The sequence below is a fragment of the Elaeis guineensis genome, chromosome 8 (genome assembly GCF_000442705.2).
Source record: "Elaeis guineensis isolate ETL-2024a chromosome 8, EG11, whole genome shotgun sequence".
NCBI classification, from domain to species: domain Eukaryota; kingdom Viridiplantae; phylum Streptophyta; class Magnoliopsida; order Arecales; family Arecaceae; genus Elaeis; species Elaeis guineensis.
This window is the reverse complement of record NC_026000.2, coordinates 117,230,416-117,247,021: the sequence shown is the minus strand read 5'-3', so window position 1 is coordinate 117,247,021 and position 16,606 is coordinate 117,230,416. Positions and strand designations below refer to the sequence as shown.

The 16,606-nt window shown below is 38.8% G+C and overlaps 1 pseudogene; it reads right to left on the bottom strand.

Annotated features, from left to right (window-relative positions):
* Positions 1 to 3,348: 3,348 nt before the first annotated feature.
* On the bottom strand, positions 3,349 to 3,929 carry LOC114913332 (uncharacterized; annotated as a pseudogene).
* Positions 3,930 to 16,606: the final 12,677 nt, after the last annotated feature.

The following is a 16,606-nucleotide window of genomic DNA, read 5'->3' as shown; positions in this document are numbered from 1 at the left end:
GGGCCCTTGGTCGATCCTCTCTACCCTCAGACCGACGTCGAATGAACCTGTCGAGTTGATCCCGTCTGATGAGCTCCTCGATCTCGTCTCAGAGTTGAATGCATTCCTCTGTGTCATGGCCGTGGTCATGATGGTAGAGGCAGAACTTGTTAGAATTGTGCTTCTCGAGGTGTGTGCACATCCTTTCTGGCCTTTGGAGCTGCTCTCTGACTTCCATCAACACCTGGGTTTTCGATGCGTTGAGGAGGGTGTAGCTGCGGAATCTTCCTGGGGGAGAGCCCCACCGAACCCTGCGCTCTGGGCTTCTCTGCCTGCGTGCTCGAAGAGGAGTCTGGGCATGCTTGTACCTGGGAGGAGTTCGAAAATATGGTCGAGCTTCTCTCGACCCTTTTTCGACTGCGAGCTTACTCGAGTCTCTCACTTGCCGCTTTCTCGCAGTCTCCTCATCCTTCATCTTGAAGGCTTCTTCTGCTCGGGTGTACCCTTCGGCCCGAGCCAGCAAATCAGCAAAATCTTTGAGGTACTTCTTTTCCAGGGAGAATAGAAGGTCATTCTTTTGAAGGCCGCCTTTCAAAGCGGCCATTGCGACCGATTGGTCCAAGTTTCGGACCTCCAACGCGGCGACATTGAAATGGTTGACGTAAGCCCGAATGGACTCCCCCTCCCTTTGCTTGATGTTGATGAGGGACTCCGAACCCCTCCGGGGATGCCGGCTGCTAACAAAATGAGCCACAAACTGGTGGCTCATCTGATCAAAGGAAAAGATGATACCCGACTTCAGCACCGAGTACCAGTTTCTCACTGCTCCCTTCAAGGTGGATGGGAAAGCTCGGCACAGAATGGCGTCTGGCGCGCCATGGAGTTGCATCATTGTCCGAAAGGCCTCCAGGTGGTCAACTGGGTCCGAAGTCCCATCGTAGCTTTCAAATTGAGGGAGCTTGAAGTTTGGCAGGATCGATTCCTGCATGATCATTTGAGAGAAGGGAGGGTCAGTACAAATATCCTCACCATAAGTGGGGGGAGCGTGGCGGAGTTCTTCGATCTGTCGGTTCATCTCCTGGAGCCTTCGATCCAGGAAATCCTCTCGACTGTGAGTCTCAAGGGTCTTCTGACAGAATGGAGGTAGAGATCTTCCAAGAGTAGAATCATGATCTGACTGAGGGCTCTCCACCCTCGGATTCATCTTTCCAGGAAAGATGGGGCGACTGGCCCAAGTGGCCCGTCCTACCATCGGATTTTGGAGTTCTGGCGACGTTCTCTCCAGTCGTACTAATGCCTACAGCTGTTGCTGCTGCTGCATGGCCTGCACCACTTCAGTGAGGCCTCTGACCTGCTGAACCAGTAGGTCGAATTGCTCCATGCCAACCACCGTTGCTGGAGGAGGAGGAGGAACCTAGAAAACTATAGGTGAGGTCAGAGCCTGAGATCTGGTCGCAGAGGCCGTGGATCGCCGAGTGGATGCTTTGCGGGGAGGCATCGAGTGAAGATCTAGTAGAGGAAGGAGAAGAGGATGTCGGAGAAGATGACTGGAGGCGGTCCCGTTGAGTGCTCCTTTAAGAATAAGGGTACTGTGAAGACACAGACCCCTTCTTCTAGCGCCAATCCTGGTGGTGCAAAAATCCACTGGTATTGGAGAAGCTGGAGTCGAGGGAGTCGCGGTCGCCGTAGGGACCTGCAAAGAAAGTCTAAACCGGAGTTGGGGGTGCTTCGGCAAGATCCTTCGATGCTAAAGTCAGTTCTCTGCTTCAACAAAAATGGAGTGCTCGAACGAAAATTTTAGCAGAGTTTCGAGATAGAAATTAGAGCTTAGAGAATAACGTATCTGGGGTCCCCCTTTTATAGGCAGAGGGTGCAACAGACTGATAGCGACGTTTGTAACCACCTGGTCGTGGGTCATTCGGGGCCAAGAGGAGTTTATTATGAAGAGTAGTGGAGTGGAGTCCTGGCCATCACCGTGGCCTGCCACACAGAGCCTGTTGTGGGGAGTGGAGCAGTGTCCGTTGTCGCGACTTGCCAGAGAGTGATGGAGCCATGCGAAATCCATCGCTGGAGGTGGAGCAGAGTCGTGGCCATTACTGTAGCCTGCTAGGGAGTCCAGGCCTGTCGGCCGAAGCTCGATTGAGGTGTCTGGCGGAGAGAGGTAGCTATCCATCTGAGAGGAGCTCGGATGTTGCTGGTGAGCCTTCTACCGTTGGGTGCCTTGGGCGTTAATACTGCAGGCGAGGGCCATTTGCTGTAGGAGCTCGGTCAGAGGCTTTCCATAGATGAAATTCGGTTTCACGCAGAATTCGATAGAGGGTCGACCGACAGTCGATGTTGGATGGCACTGGAGAGGTTCATCCGCTGGAGGGATCTGGCTGCTGGAGTCCATGTGTCGTAGGAGTTCATCCAAAATCTGTCCGCTACAGAAGTTTGATCGGAGTCCGATCTCCGTAGAAGCCCGGATGGGGATCATTTGTCGAGGAAGCTCGGTCGAAGCCTGCAGTAGAAGCTCAGAGTAGATCGCTTATAGTAGAAGCTCGGAGTCCAGCCCTTGTAGGACTTCGGATGAGGTCTACCTGCAACAGGAGTTCAGGGCGGAAGTCCGGCTCTCGTAGGAGCTCGGACGAAGGCTACCTGCAGTCGGAGTTCGGGGAAGAAGTCCGGCTCCCGTAGGAGCCCGGACGAAGGCTACCTGCAGTGGAAGTTCGGAGAAGAAGTCCGGCTCTCGTAGGAGCTCGGATGGGCTACCTGCAGCCGGAGTTCAGGGAAGAAGTCCGGCTCCCGTAGGAGCTCGGATGAAGTCTACCTGCAGTCGGAGTTCGAAGAAAAAGTCCGGCTCTCGTAGGAGCTCAGATGAAGTCTACCTGCAGTCGGAGTTCGGAGAAGAAGTCCAGCTCCCATAGGAGCTCGGATGAAGGCTAGAAGGTGGTCGATCACCATAGAAACTTGGATGGAGTCCGTCCATCGTGAAGAATCCGATCAACACTGGTGGGGGTTTATCCGTCGGCAGAACTCGAAAACATTGCGGAGGCTCGACTGTCGGAGAGGTTCGAAAAGATGTCGTCGAAGGTCGGACGTCGGTAGAATCCCTGGAGGGTCACTTCTGACACAAACTTCGGCTGGGGGTATTTTATACCCAACAAGTATATATAATGTATACTGTAGATTATAGCATTATACATAAGCCTTAATAATAACCATCAAATCATTGATCCAGCGATTGAAGAAGATCTTGTTTATCACCGTTGGATCATTATCACTATTGTATCAATGATCCAATGGTGGTGATCAATTGATCAATTAACCCTAGTCTATTATATACTCTCTTACACTCAAACACTAACCCTTAGATAGCCTCATTTCATTTCATTTCATCCCTCGACCTCTCCACCTCTCTTCACAATGGGAGGCATGAAGGACCTTTGAATGCTCGATCCAGACCTATGTGAGCATGATTCGACTATCCTCCTGCACCACATGCATGAATCGGCTCCACCGTCCATCCTACCCCACCAGCCATGGTAGCGGTGGTGGGAATTTCACCTCCACCCTCCACCACCGCAACCTCCTCCTCCTCCCCCATGGCCACGCCTTTAGTCTCCGAGCATCCTCCTCCAATGTTCGCCCCCCGATCTCTTTGATTCCAATCCCATCGTCATTACAGCTCTCGGAGCCAAGGTTTTGGGTGCAAAGGTGGAGGTTGCTGTGGTCGAGGTTGTGGAGGCTACGGGCGTCGAGGTTGGCCCAATGCGGTGGCTTCCTTGTGGGGCCAACAGCGGAGGACTCGATGATGTTCGACAGCTTGGAGGTGTCTCCAATGAGGAGGTGCAGGCCATGGGCGTTAGGGGAGGGGATATTCCAGCAGCGGTAAGGAGGATTTGACGTTCGGTGGAGTGGTCAGAAAAGCCCAAAAAGGTATGGATGGTCATCTTGCATAGAGTCAGCATGATTTTCTTTTTTTTTTTTTTTTCTTTATTTGAATATTTATTTTCTATGTTACTCTAGATGAGCTGAACTCGAGCCTAATTCAAACATAATAAGCTTAATGAAATTGATCTCAAATAGAGTTCCCTCAAATACATTCGAATCCAAACCAAACATGAACTAAACAGTAGTTCGAAGTAGTCGATCCCAAATAGTGGCATGTTTGATCATGTTTGATTTGTTAACAGCCCTAGTATCAGGTTGCTAACAATTGGTATCAGAGCTGATTGAGTGCGGAGGAGGAAGAAGATTCTGCAGCAAAAAATTTCAGATCAGTAGAGGATCAATTTTCAGCAACAAATTTTAGATTAGGTTTCTCTAGGTTTTATGAGAAAGAAAGAGATCTGGGGGCTCCTGTCCATCCTCCCTAGTCTGATATTTTTTAGATCTACCTATTGTGCTATTTGTGATTTGGTTTGATCATGGAAAGTAGTGGGTTGAAGGTTAGATTTGAGAAGTTTGATGGAAAAAAAGTTTCACCATGTGAAAAGTTAGGGTAGAGGATTTACTAGTTTAGATGAGATTGGATTTGGCCTGAGAGGATAGGTCAGATGAGATGACTAATAAGTAGTGGGTATCCTTCAAAAAAAGGGCATGTGCAACGATTAGGGCTTATCTGGCGAATGAGATATTGTTGAAGAAAAATTCTTCGATCTGATCAGATCACCAGGATGTGATTTAAATTTTTTTCTATTCTAGTGAAAATATAACATTTATATTTATCTTGGTTGCAATAGAATAGGGATCAAATCTCTAGAGGTTGCTTGAGTCCGATGCCTCATGAGGCCTGAAAGTATAGGCCCTCTACTTTGCGTGCATGCCAAACCTTGCAAGAAAGATGGATGAAGCCTCAGGTCATCGCACCTTCTGAAGGTAGCAAGGGAGGCAAGAATAGAGCCTCTGATGTGACACCTCACACCAGCAATTGGGACACCAAAAGCTTTTTCATGCCAATAGGAGATCAGCCCCAATTCAGCATGCCAAGGAGAGGGACAGCACTCCTTCTTTGGGACACCCACACCTCTCTACTCTCACCTTAGCACTCAATCAGATTGATATGTTTTGATGGTTAGAGGTCCTTCCTATTTATAGATGATTCTTCATAACCTATTAGATTAGGAGTCTAAATTCAAATCAGCTTTAAATTTTTCCACCCCTTATTATATGAGGAGTCCTAATGGAGATAGGATTGGTGCCTAACTTGGCGCCCTCATGCACCCATGCCTACACCCAAGAGGAGGGGCGACATAACCAGCACCCCCACCCTCTCTTGGTCGGCCATGAAGAGAGAGAGTCTCAGTAATTCTAGACTCTAAGGATTCAATCCAATTTTGGATCAAATCGAATCCATTTTGAATCTGATTCGAACGAATTTCGAATAGGTTGTCAATCTCAAATTGTTTAAGATTTTTGACCAAGTCTAACTTTATTTTTTAAACCCAATTAAGTCTAATTAAATTAGATCTAATCTATAATTAATTAGTACTAAAATTCAATGTCTCGTAGACTCCTTGGATCATAGATCAAATCTTGTTCATCCCCGAAATTGAACCTAAATCTCATGTCTCGTGCTAGGTAGATATAGTCAACTATTTAATCCCATATGACCCTCAACTTAATTTTAATTAAGCTAATCTATTTATTCAATCAAGTCATGTACTTCTAATATTGAACATATAGACTTAGGTTAATTCTTTCTTACGTTGCTTCACTTTGTGTGTGACTCCATAGGTTCGAACACTAAGTCGGAAGCACAGAAATTATTTTCTGTACTAATTGAAGTTACCATCTAGCAATGATTTCTGACATCCAGATAGATCGAATATATGTTAGACAATATTCAAGAACCTATGCATATGGTTACTGCATAATTCATCCCTTTGACCATAGATGCTCAAGAAAAATCTAGAGTTTAACTGTCAACCCTGGATGAGTCATCCACATTGTATTTAATCTTTCTCATCCATCATATAGATTATCCAGCTCAAGATTTATTAAATTGAAATACAGTGATGCATTAACTTTCATAATCCAGAGGGATCAATCCCATCTTGATCCACACATAGACTTCTTAAGTACTTGACTGTATCCAATAATCTTCTATCACTGCATTAAAAATACAGATAGTCTGGCATCAAAGCACAGTGAGTTGCTTGCAAGTTACTATGGTGATCTTAGGTTTGAGGGATACTTATATCCATACACTTCAAGAGCTGCTCTTGACAGTAGAGTGTTTCACAGATGAGTCACTTGTTCAGTGATGATGTACTCCTACATCTCACCTGTATGCCATACCAGTGTCTCTATACTCTTTGGTTAAGAGGACAACTAACCTATATGACACATAATGATCTACATTTGATGAACATCATTGTCCTTTAAAGATGTATCATTTGATCGCGAATATGTTTAAGAACTATTCGATAAATTCTCCTTCATCGATCATCATATAGTTCTAAGGACTTCATCACAACACAAGAGTTCTAATAAGAAATATGTACACCTTATGATGAAGAAAAACCAAATAAACTTTTATTTTATAATTTATATATAAATTTTAAAAAATATAATTATTCAAATGATTGACTTTAGGATATATTTTCTAACAACTCTCACTTAGACTAAAGCCAATCAGTATAGTATCTAATATCCATCTTTCATTTGTATTCATCGAACTCTTTGATTTTGAGAGCTTTAATAAATAGGTCAGCCAAGTTTATCTTTCCATCGTTCAACTGAAGCTTGATGTCACCTTGATCCATGATCTTCGGATCAGGTGGTAGCAGTGCAGAATATGCTTTATACACTGATGAAACTTTGATTCTTTCACTTGAGCTTTGGTCTAGTACTGTCATAGTACAGTAGAATAGGATCATCAAGGGAGGGTGCCACTCTAAGCTCGTGATGAACTTCTATAACCAAACTGCTTCTTTTGCAGCATCAGATGTTGCGATATATTCCACCTCAAAGTTGAATCAGCTATAGTGTGCTGTTTGAAATTTTTTCAGCAGATCACTCCTCTATTTAGGTAAACACATAACCTGACATGCTCTTGCTATCATCATAATCTGATTGAAAGCTGAAATCATTATATCCCATAAGTTTCAAGTCAGTGTCTCTATAGATAAGCCATTGATCCTTAGTATTTCTCAAATACTTAAAGATTATTTTACAACCTTTCAATGGTTCTCTCTCAGATTAGACTAGTACGTACTCACTACCCCTAGTGAGTTGCCACATCTGATCTTGTATATGTCATGATGTACATGATAGATTCCACTACCAAGCATATGAGATTCTACTCATATGCTCTCTCTCTTATGGAGTCATCGGACAATCCTTCTTAGAGAGAGTAATTTCATGGCCTATCAGAAGATATCTTTCTTAAAATTTTTCATACTAAACTATTTCAGTACGGTATCTATGTATATAGATTGGGATAATCCAAGCAATCTCTTAGATCTATCCCTATAGATCTTCATCCCTAGGATGTAGATGCTTCTCCCAAATCTTTCATAGAGAACTATGATGATAGTCATAGATTTACACTTTGTAAAGCTGGAACGTCATTCCCCATTAACAGTATGTCATCCACATACAGTATAAGAAAGATGACTATAAAACTATTAGCCATTTATAATTGCATGATTCTTCTTCGTTCCTAATGAAGCCATACGTTATGATCATCTTATTAAAATACATGTTCCAACTTCGAGATATTTGCTTTAATCCATAAATGGATCTCTGAAGCTTGCACACTTTTGATTCATCTGTAGATGTGAACCTTCAAGTTGTATCATATGTACCTCTTCTTCTAGCTCTCCATTAAAGAAATGATTTTGATATCCGTTTACTAGATCTTATAATTAAAGTGTGCTGCTATCGCAAGCATAATCTGGATGGACTTGAGCATTACCACAGGAGAAAATATCTCATCATAGTCAATACCATAACATTGATGATATCTCTTAGCAACCAAACGGCTTTATAGGTCTCCACCTTTCTATCTGCATCTCTTTTTCTTTTAAATATCCATTTATATCCTATGGATTTAATCTCCTCGGATGGATCAATAAGTGTCTATACACTATTGATCTCTATGACTTCATCTCAGATTTCATGGTCTCAAGCTATTTCTCAGAGTCAGATTTTTGCATGGCATCTATGTAGGTGATCGGATCCTCATCGTTGTCATCGAGTTCAACAAGATCACCATCTCGGATTAAGAAACTATAGTTCTGTCTGACTGATGTGATACTCTACCGAATCTTCTAAATGTGCCTCAACAATGAGCTCTAGATTTGATCTAATCAAATCAGTTCTATATTTTTATTGATCTATGTTGGTTCTTCTACTTGTGAACTTCATCAAGTTTAACCTTAGAAGCATTAGTTCCTTCGTTAAGAAACTTTTTTCTAAAAAGACTGCTTATTGTTGATGAAAACTTTATTCTTTAGTAAGGTAGAAATAATATCCTTTAATTTCTTTTGAATATCCTATAAAATAATACTTATCAACCTTGGTCTGAGCTTGTCAATCTGTAAATTTTTACATAAGTCAGACAGTCCAAACTCTAAGGTGAGAGAGTGTCAGCCTACGTCCAGTCCATATCTCATATGGAGTTTTTGTGACTGATTTGCTCGAACATTATTTAGAATATAGCATGCAGTCTCAAGTGCATAACTCCAAAAGAGATTGGTAGATTCGCAAACCTCATCATGGATCGAACCATATCCAACAGGGTTTGATTCTTCTTTTCTGAGATGCCATTATGCTGTGGTGTCCAGAAGGGATCCATATAAAAAATCTCATTCTTCTAGATATGTCAAAAACTCATTGGAAAGGTATTCACCTCTTTAGTTTGACCAAAGAGTTTTTATACTCTTTTCAGTTTACTTTTCCACCTCATTATGGAATCATTTGAATATTTCAAATAATTTAAATTTATGCTTCATAAGGTAGACATACCCATACCTCGATAGATCTCAATGAATGTAATAAAGTAGTAATATCCTCCTTTGGCACCTATGTTCATAGGTCCACATACATTACTATGGACTAGACCTAGATATCACTGGCTCATTCATCCTTTTCAGTAAAGAGTGACTTGGTTGTCTTTCCAAAAAAATAAGACTCACAGGTAGCAATGATCCATAATCATTGATATCGAGATTTTCTCTTTAGATAATCTATTTATCCTATTCTTATTTATATGACTGAGCCTATAATGCCAAAGATAGGCATTCATGAATTATCTATTCTAGATATTTTTCGATGTGTACATTATACTAACATGCTGTGATAAAATATAAATGTTATGTTTCAATTGTCCACTTATAATTGTACACCATTCATAATGATATTATAGTAACTTTCTTTATAGAAAAATTATAACCATTCTTGGCCAAAAGGCCTATGAAATAGCATTCATAAGAAAAATGACAATAATGACAATCATTTAAAATAATGGCATTTGAATTGAGAGTAAGCGAACTTTTTCTATAGCTAGAACTGGAACAACTTTTCCATCTCTAACATTCAGGAATCGTTTGTTCTTCTCAAATTTTTTACTAATTTGAAGTCTTTGCAATGAATTGAGATATGAATCAGACTTCTGATATCCAATACCTAGTAGTAGTATCAAAATAGAAAAATTATAAGTATTATCATATAAGTATCTTATCCAGCAGTCATTTGCTGATTTCTCTTTCTAGGTCTATTCGAATCAAGAGAAGCTAGATATAGAAGACAATTCCTCTTCCAGTGTCCTAACTTCTTGCAAAAAAGTATTCTGCCTGACTCTGATTTATTTTAGACTGGTTAGTTTGATTGAACTTAGAAGCCCTATACGATCCTTATGCACCATCCTTTTCTTTTCTCTCTCAGAGAATCGATGCCCTGTTGAGCACAAATTCTTAAGTGTGCCAAAAGACTTGTTCAATATTTGAAGCATCTTTTTGGCTGAGTATCTACAAATTTATAACTAAATTCATCACTCATAGTAGTTCTAATTATGCAACATACTATCGTACAATCATTTAACCACTTCTAATAAGTGTCTCCAACTGTCGTATCTATATTGGGAGTTGGTACTTTAAGTGTTAGATCTATAATCACATATAGGATCCTCTCATGTTGAAAATTATTCTCAATTTCGATACCAATTATCAAAATTAGATCCCATAAACTTATCACTGTCCAATAGTGAGCAGAGCGATAAGCTACTAGTCATCATTAAAAGGAAAACAAAAGACCTATTAGTATATAATTATCTAATCCTAAAGACTTAGACTTTAGTCTAAAGGTCTTCTCACTATTTTATAAGAATTGATAGCTTCTACTTCCAATTCAAAAAATATTTTAATTTCTTAGTGGATACTAGAATCCACATAACAGCACACGATCCCGACTATGGCGGCCAATCCATGTGCATTATGAGTAGGTTCTTAATCAATTATTTCTCTAAACAACTTCTAGTAATTAATTTTATCTCAAATTTTTTTTAGTAGGCTAGGACCTCCACTGAAAGTTCTGATTAGGTCAACCATTAATATGATCATACTCAGTCCATCTAACCAACAAAAGATCAGGTCCGACTATGGTCGGTCAACCAGACATCCATTAGAGAGGCACGATGAGCCATCATATAAAAATGATAATTTGAATATCCAAATGAACACCAGCCTTATAGGTCTGTAATGCTTACCTAATTATTGGACCCATTATCATCACTTTAATAGGAGGTTATGATCTAGTTATTCCATAACTAGCTCATTTTAAAGATCAAATAATTTAGAGATTTGATTTTAACGATTTGAGAAGCAATTGATCGGTGAGTCTTAAATCCTCCCACTGACTTCACAAATATAGAATTAGATTAAAGACAAGCTGGTTGAAAGGGCACCTAATTCAATCAAACTAATTTAGTGATTTAAGAATAAGAAAAAAGATTAATCAACAAGTCACAGATCCTCTCACTGACTTCATCAAGTTATAAAGAGGATTATAGACAACTGGTCTAGAGACACCTAAATTAGTTACACTGATTTTTCTTAATAGCATAAGTTAGCTCGAATCAATTAGTGATCTAATCAAAATATAATCTACCAAATTGGCCAGATAAGTGAGATCGATAGGAGGATCCATCTCGGTTTGCCTTAGACACCATCAAAATAGTCAGATAAGCAGACTGCCAATTAAAAACCATCGATCATATTGATAAGCAATATTGCTAAACTTATCTTAGACATCAATTGATCGATTAGTTTTAATTCGATCAACCAAAAGACTCAGGCTAAATCATTGAGCCACAATTAGGTCCATTTGGAATGGTCAAAAATATGGACTTGATCAAGCTATAACTATTGAGGTTGATCTTAAAAAAATTCTGACCTAATCTAACTCAATTTTTATTAAATTTAATCAATTTTTCTAATTGATCCATATTTATTTCTAACCCTAGGTCTAACCCAATTAGAAGACTTGATTCATGCTAACCCATAGCCCATTGATTTATGAGGTGTCTAAACACCTTTCAGTTCTCAAATCTAGATCATTTAATTTTAAATTAAGTATGTAAAATATATGTTTCAGTCTGTAAAACTATTTTACTAGGATTTCAAGTGCGGCATACATCATATGTCATGCAATTTTTAGATCCTAAAATTTAATTTTTAGATTTATGTTTAGCAATTAAACATGCATAAAATAATCTAAATATCATATACACATGATATATATCATGATCACTTTTAGATCAATATCAATTACATCATATACAACCTACAATTCAGATCTTGAAATAATTTTTACATCTAAATTTATTTTATTAAAATTATAATTAATCATAAATTACTTTAGATCTAATCTAAATATATTCATGATTAAAATAATTTTAATTTTTTTTACTATTTTTTTTATGAGATTTAATCACATGGTATCTCTACCGTCATAAGAGCAACCTATCGAATAGAAAGAGAGGATCTTTAAATCCTACTTGCACTTATGGTCGGATGGCCTGATGATCAACCCAATCTAAGCACTGAGCTGCTAAAATTAAAAATCTAATTTCTAATATTAATTACATCAACATATATATTATCAAACAATCTAAGCATGCACATAGGAATATGATCATATCAAATATGATATGCATCTAATCTAATTAGATCATGACATTAGACATATATTTTATTTTAGATCTGAAACTAAATTTATATAGCATATAAATCAATTAATTTAAATCTAAAATTATATAGAAAACTATTCAAAATATATGTATGATTCATAGAAAAATTTGGTTTGAGATATGATCAAATATCCATAGATGTGTTGTTGAAATAAGATCTGAAACTCTGTTAAACAGATTCAGATCTGAGCCTGATTTAAACATCAATTCGTTAATTAAATTATATCATAAAAAATCTATCAAAATAGATTTAAATCTATATATAATCAAGTTTTTATTCAGCATAAAAATCTGCACATAAAATTTTTGCTAAAATAGATTTTTAGCAGATCAGATTCAGGGGCTGATTTGGATCTGATACTCTGATCAAAATCAGATAAAAAGATACTGAAGATATCAAAAAAATTAAGATTTAATTATATTAAAAAATTTGATTCATAATTAGATAAAAAAATAAAAAAATCTCAAAATTAGACTATGCGATCATGATATACAGGCCTAGCTCTGAGATCAGTTGAAGAAAAATTCTCTGATCTGATCGGATCGTCAAGATATGATTTGTAATTTTTCTATTTTAATAAAAATATAATATTTATATTTATTTTGGTTGTAGTAGAATAGAGATCAAATTTTCAGAGGTTGTTTGAATCCAATGCCTCGCGAGGCCTGAAAGCACAGGCCCTTTATTTCATGCGCATGCCAAACCTCACAGGAAAGACGGATGAAGCCTCGGATCGTCGCACCTTTTGAAGGCAGCAAGGGAGGAAGGAATAAAGCCTCTGATGTGATACCTCACACTAGTAATTGGAATGCCAAAAGCTTTTTCACACCAAGAGGAGATCAGCCCCAATTCAGCATGCCAAGGAGAAGGACAGCACTCCTTCTTTGGGATGCCCACACCTTTCTACTCTCACCTTAGCACTCAATCAGATTGATATGCTTTGATGGTTAGAGGTCCTCTTAATTTATAGATGATTCTTCATGACCCATTAGACTAAGAGTTTTAATTCAAATCAGCTTTGAATTTTTCACCCTTTATGATATGAGGAGTCTTAATGGAGATAGGATTGGCACCTAACTTGGCACCCTCATGCACCCACACCTAGACCCAGAGGAGGGCGTATAACTAGCACCCTTACCCTCTCTTGGTCAGCCATGAAGAGAAAGAGTCCCAGTAATTCTAGACTTTAGGGATCCAATCCAATTTTGAACCAAATCGAATCTAATTCGAACCCGATTCGAACCAATTTTGAATAGGCTGTCAATCCCAAATGTTTAAGATTTTAGGACAAAGTCTAATTTAATTTTTAATCCAATAAAGTCTAATTAAATTAGATCTAATTTAAAATTAATTAGCACTAAAATCTAATCTCTTATAGACTCTTTGGATCATAGATCAAATCTTTTCATCCTTGAAATTGAACCTGAACCTCATGTCTAGTACTAGCTAGATATAGTCAACTATTTAATTCCGTATGACCCTCAAGTTAATTCTCAATTAAGCTAATCTATTTGTTCAATCAAGTTATGTACTTTCAATGTTGAACATATAGACTTAGGTCAATTTTTTCCTATGTTGCTTCACTTTGTACGTGACTCCATAGGTTCGAACACTAAGTCGGTAGCACAGGAACTATTTTCTGTACTAATCGAAATTATCATCTAGCAATGATTTCTGACGTTTAGATAGGTCGAATAAATGAAAGATAATATTCAAGAATCTATGCATATAGTTACCACATAATTCATCTCTTTGACCACAAACACTCAAGAAAAACCTAAGATTTAACTGTCAACTCTGGATGAGTCATCCATATTGTATTTTAATCTTTCTCATTTATCACATAGATTATCTAGACTTAGGTTTATTAAATTAAAATATAGTGATGTATTAACTCTCATAATATGAAGGATCAATCCTATTTTGATCCACACACAGATTTTGCAAGTACTTGACTGTACCTAATAGCCTTCTATCACTGCATTAGAAATACAGTAGTCCGGTATCAAAGCATAGTAAGTTGCTTGCAAATCACTATGGTGATCTCAGGTCTGAGGGATATTTATATCCATATACTTCGTGAGCTGCTCTTGACAATAGAGTACTCCGCAGGTGAGTCACTTGTTCAGTGACAATGTACTCCTATATCTCACCTATATGCCATATCAGTGTCTTCACACTTCTTGGTTAAGAGGACAACTAATCTATATGCACATAATGACCTATATTTGATGAACATCATCATCCTTTAATGACGTATCATTTGATCACGAACATATTTAAGAACTATTCGATAAATCTTCCTTTATCGATCATCATATAGTTCTAAGGATTCATGATAATATAAGAGTTCTAATAAGGAAGATGTACATCTTGTGATAAAAAAATACTAAATAAATTTTTATTATTTTATAATTCATATACAAATTATAAAGAGCATAATTATCTAAATGATTGACTTTAGGATATATTTTCTAACAATTGTATGGCGTGTTGGAGGAGAGATCACCCAGAGGTCTGCGGTTGAGATTGCACATGTTGTATATGGGGAAGAACATATGCAACAAATTAATACTGAAGAAGTAACTTTACAGCCTTCGGATGTAGGAGGATGAGGATGTTGCGGGATATATTCAGTGGTTCAATCAGATGAGCATGAATTTGCTCAATATTGGGGTGGAGCTTGAAGAAAAGGATAAAAGTCTATTGATCTTATGTTCACCACCCAAGAGCTTCGATCCATTGGTTATGATACTGCTATAAGGTAAAGAGATATTGGTGTATGAGGAGACCATGTTAGTGCTCAGATCCAGCGAGCAATAGGAACAGATGACGAAGAGAGAGATTTTTCAGGAGGATTTTGCTATTTCAGAGAGGCCTAAGAAATAAAAGCAAAAGAGCGAGCAGGTAGGGTGGAGACAGTCTCGAAAAGGCAGTAAGGAGGCTCGGTGTTATAAGTGTGGTGAGGCAGGGCACTTTAAGCGGGAGTGTCCACTTTGGAAGAAGTGCAAGGGAGGAGAAAGGAAAGACTCAGATTTTCTAGGTTCAGTTGCTATGTCTAAAGAGTCAGATGAGCTCTTGATAATTTCAGAGGAGTTCACGAGATGCGTGAAGGAAAAACTGTCTTTTTTTTTTGTAAAAACTTTCAGATTTTATCAAATCTAGAGTGGAATAATTTTAAAAAAAATTATCCTACATTTATTTCAGATCTAAGTCTCTAGATCTAATCTTCATATCTGATATTAAGTCTAAAATAAATCTAAAAGGGATGAGAAAATAAGTAATACCTCAAGGGTAATCTGATTACCCTGTAGATGATCTCAGTACAGTCCGAGGTTCTAATGTAGCCATGCAAGCATCTGGTCTCTACTGGTATCCACTCAAGCAGGACCTAGAACGTCTTCTCTGTTATGATCCAGGTGGTGTGCCCAAGGCCCAGGGGACCAAGGCTAAGGCCAAGGTCCATCATTCATGAGGGCTTCATGGAGACTCTAGGGCTAGTTGGGCCCTAGGTTGAAAGGCTGTGGGCCTTTCGGGTACTTGAGGTCTAGGTTATGTGGGCCTCAAGGGACCAACTATTTATGGGCCAGGTCTGGGCCCAGGATAGATGAGATTAGGTCGAGTCATGGATGTACATGGGCTTGGGTTAACCTAATCTCCCATAGAGTTGGTCAAGGGAGTTTTGGGTTTGGGTCACTTGTCCCGGTGTTTATATATACATATACTTGTATAGTTTTGATTAAGCCAAGAAAATAGATGACTCTTTCTCCCAAGTCTCTCTCTCTCTTCTTCCTCTCTCTCCAGCAATCTTTCATGCACCAGGAGCAAGAAACCCTAGGATTTCTTACCGCCAGTCCATAAAAGGAAAGAGAAGAAGGGGAGGCGCAAGCCCCTTCCCCCTTGCAGCCGCCTACCAGATCTGCTCTCCCCCTCTTACAGGCACCCAAACACCAGGTCCAAGATCTGAAATCTCTTGAGAAGAGGTTGGTACTTTTGAAACCAGATCTAGGGTTTCAGGGTTAGATCTTGAAAGTTTTTCAAGATCATACAGCGGAAGACTAAAATAAATCAAAATTTATTTTCTAAAATCAGAGAATCCCTAGATCTAAGATCTTATTACATGATTATTATATAGTATTAAATCAGAAATTAAAATATATAAATATAGCATGAACTACATGTTGATCATATCAACATGTTTCTATACTACATCTAATGTATGTATTAAACAATAGATCAGATCTATTACCTTGCAAGTTAGACATTCTAACCTCGCTAATCCGGGCTTGAGGATGATGTTGCAAGCCACACATGCGTCTGACCTCTAGGAGTCATCCACACGAGCCTACGAATCTCGATCAGAAGTCCTGCTTTAGGAAATCAGCATAGTATGCTTGTACTGCGCTGATCCTTCTTTGATGGTTGATTAGGTGCCTCCTTCTTCTTGATTT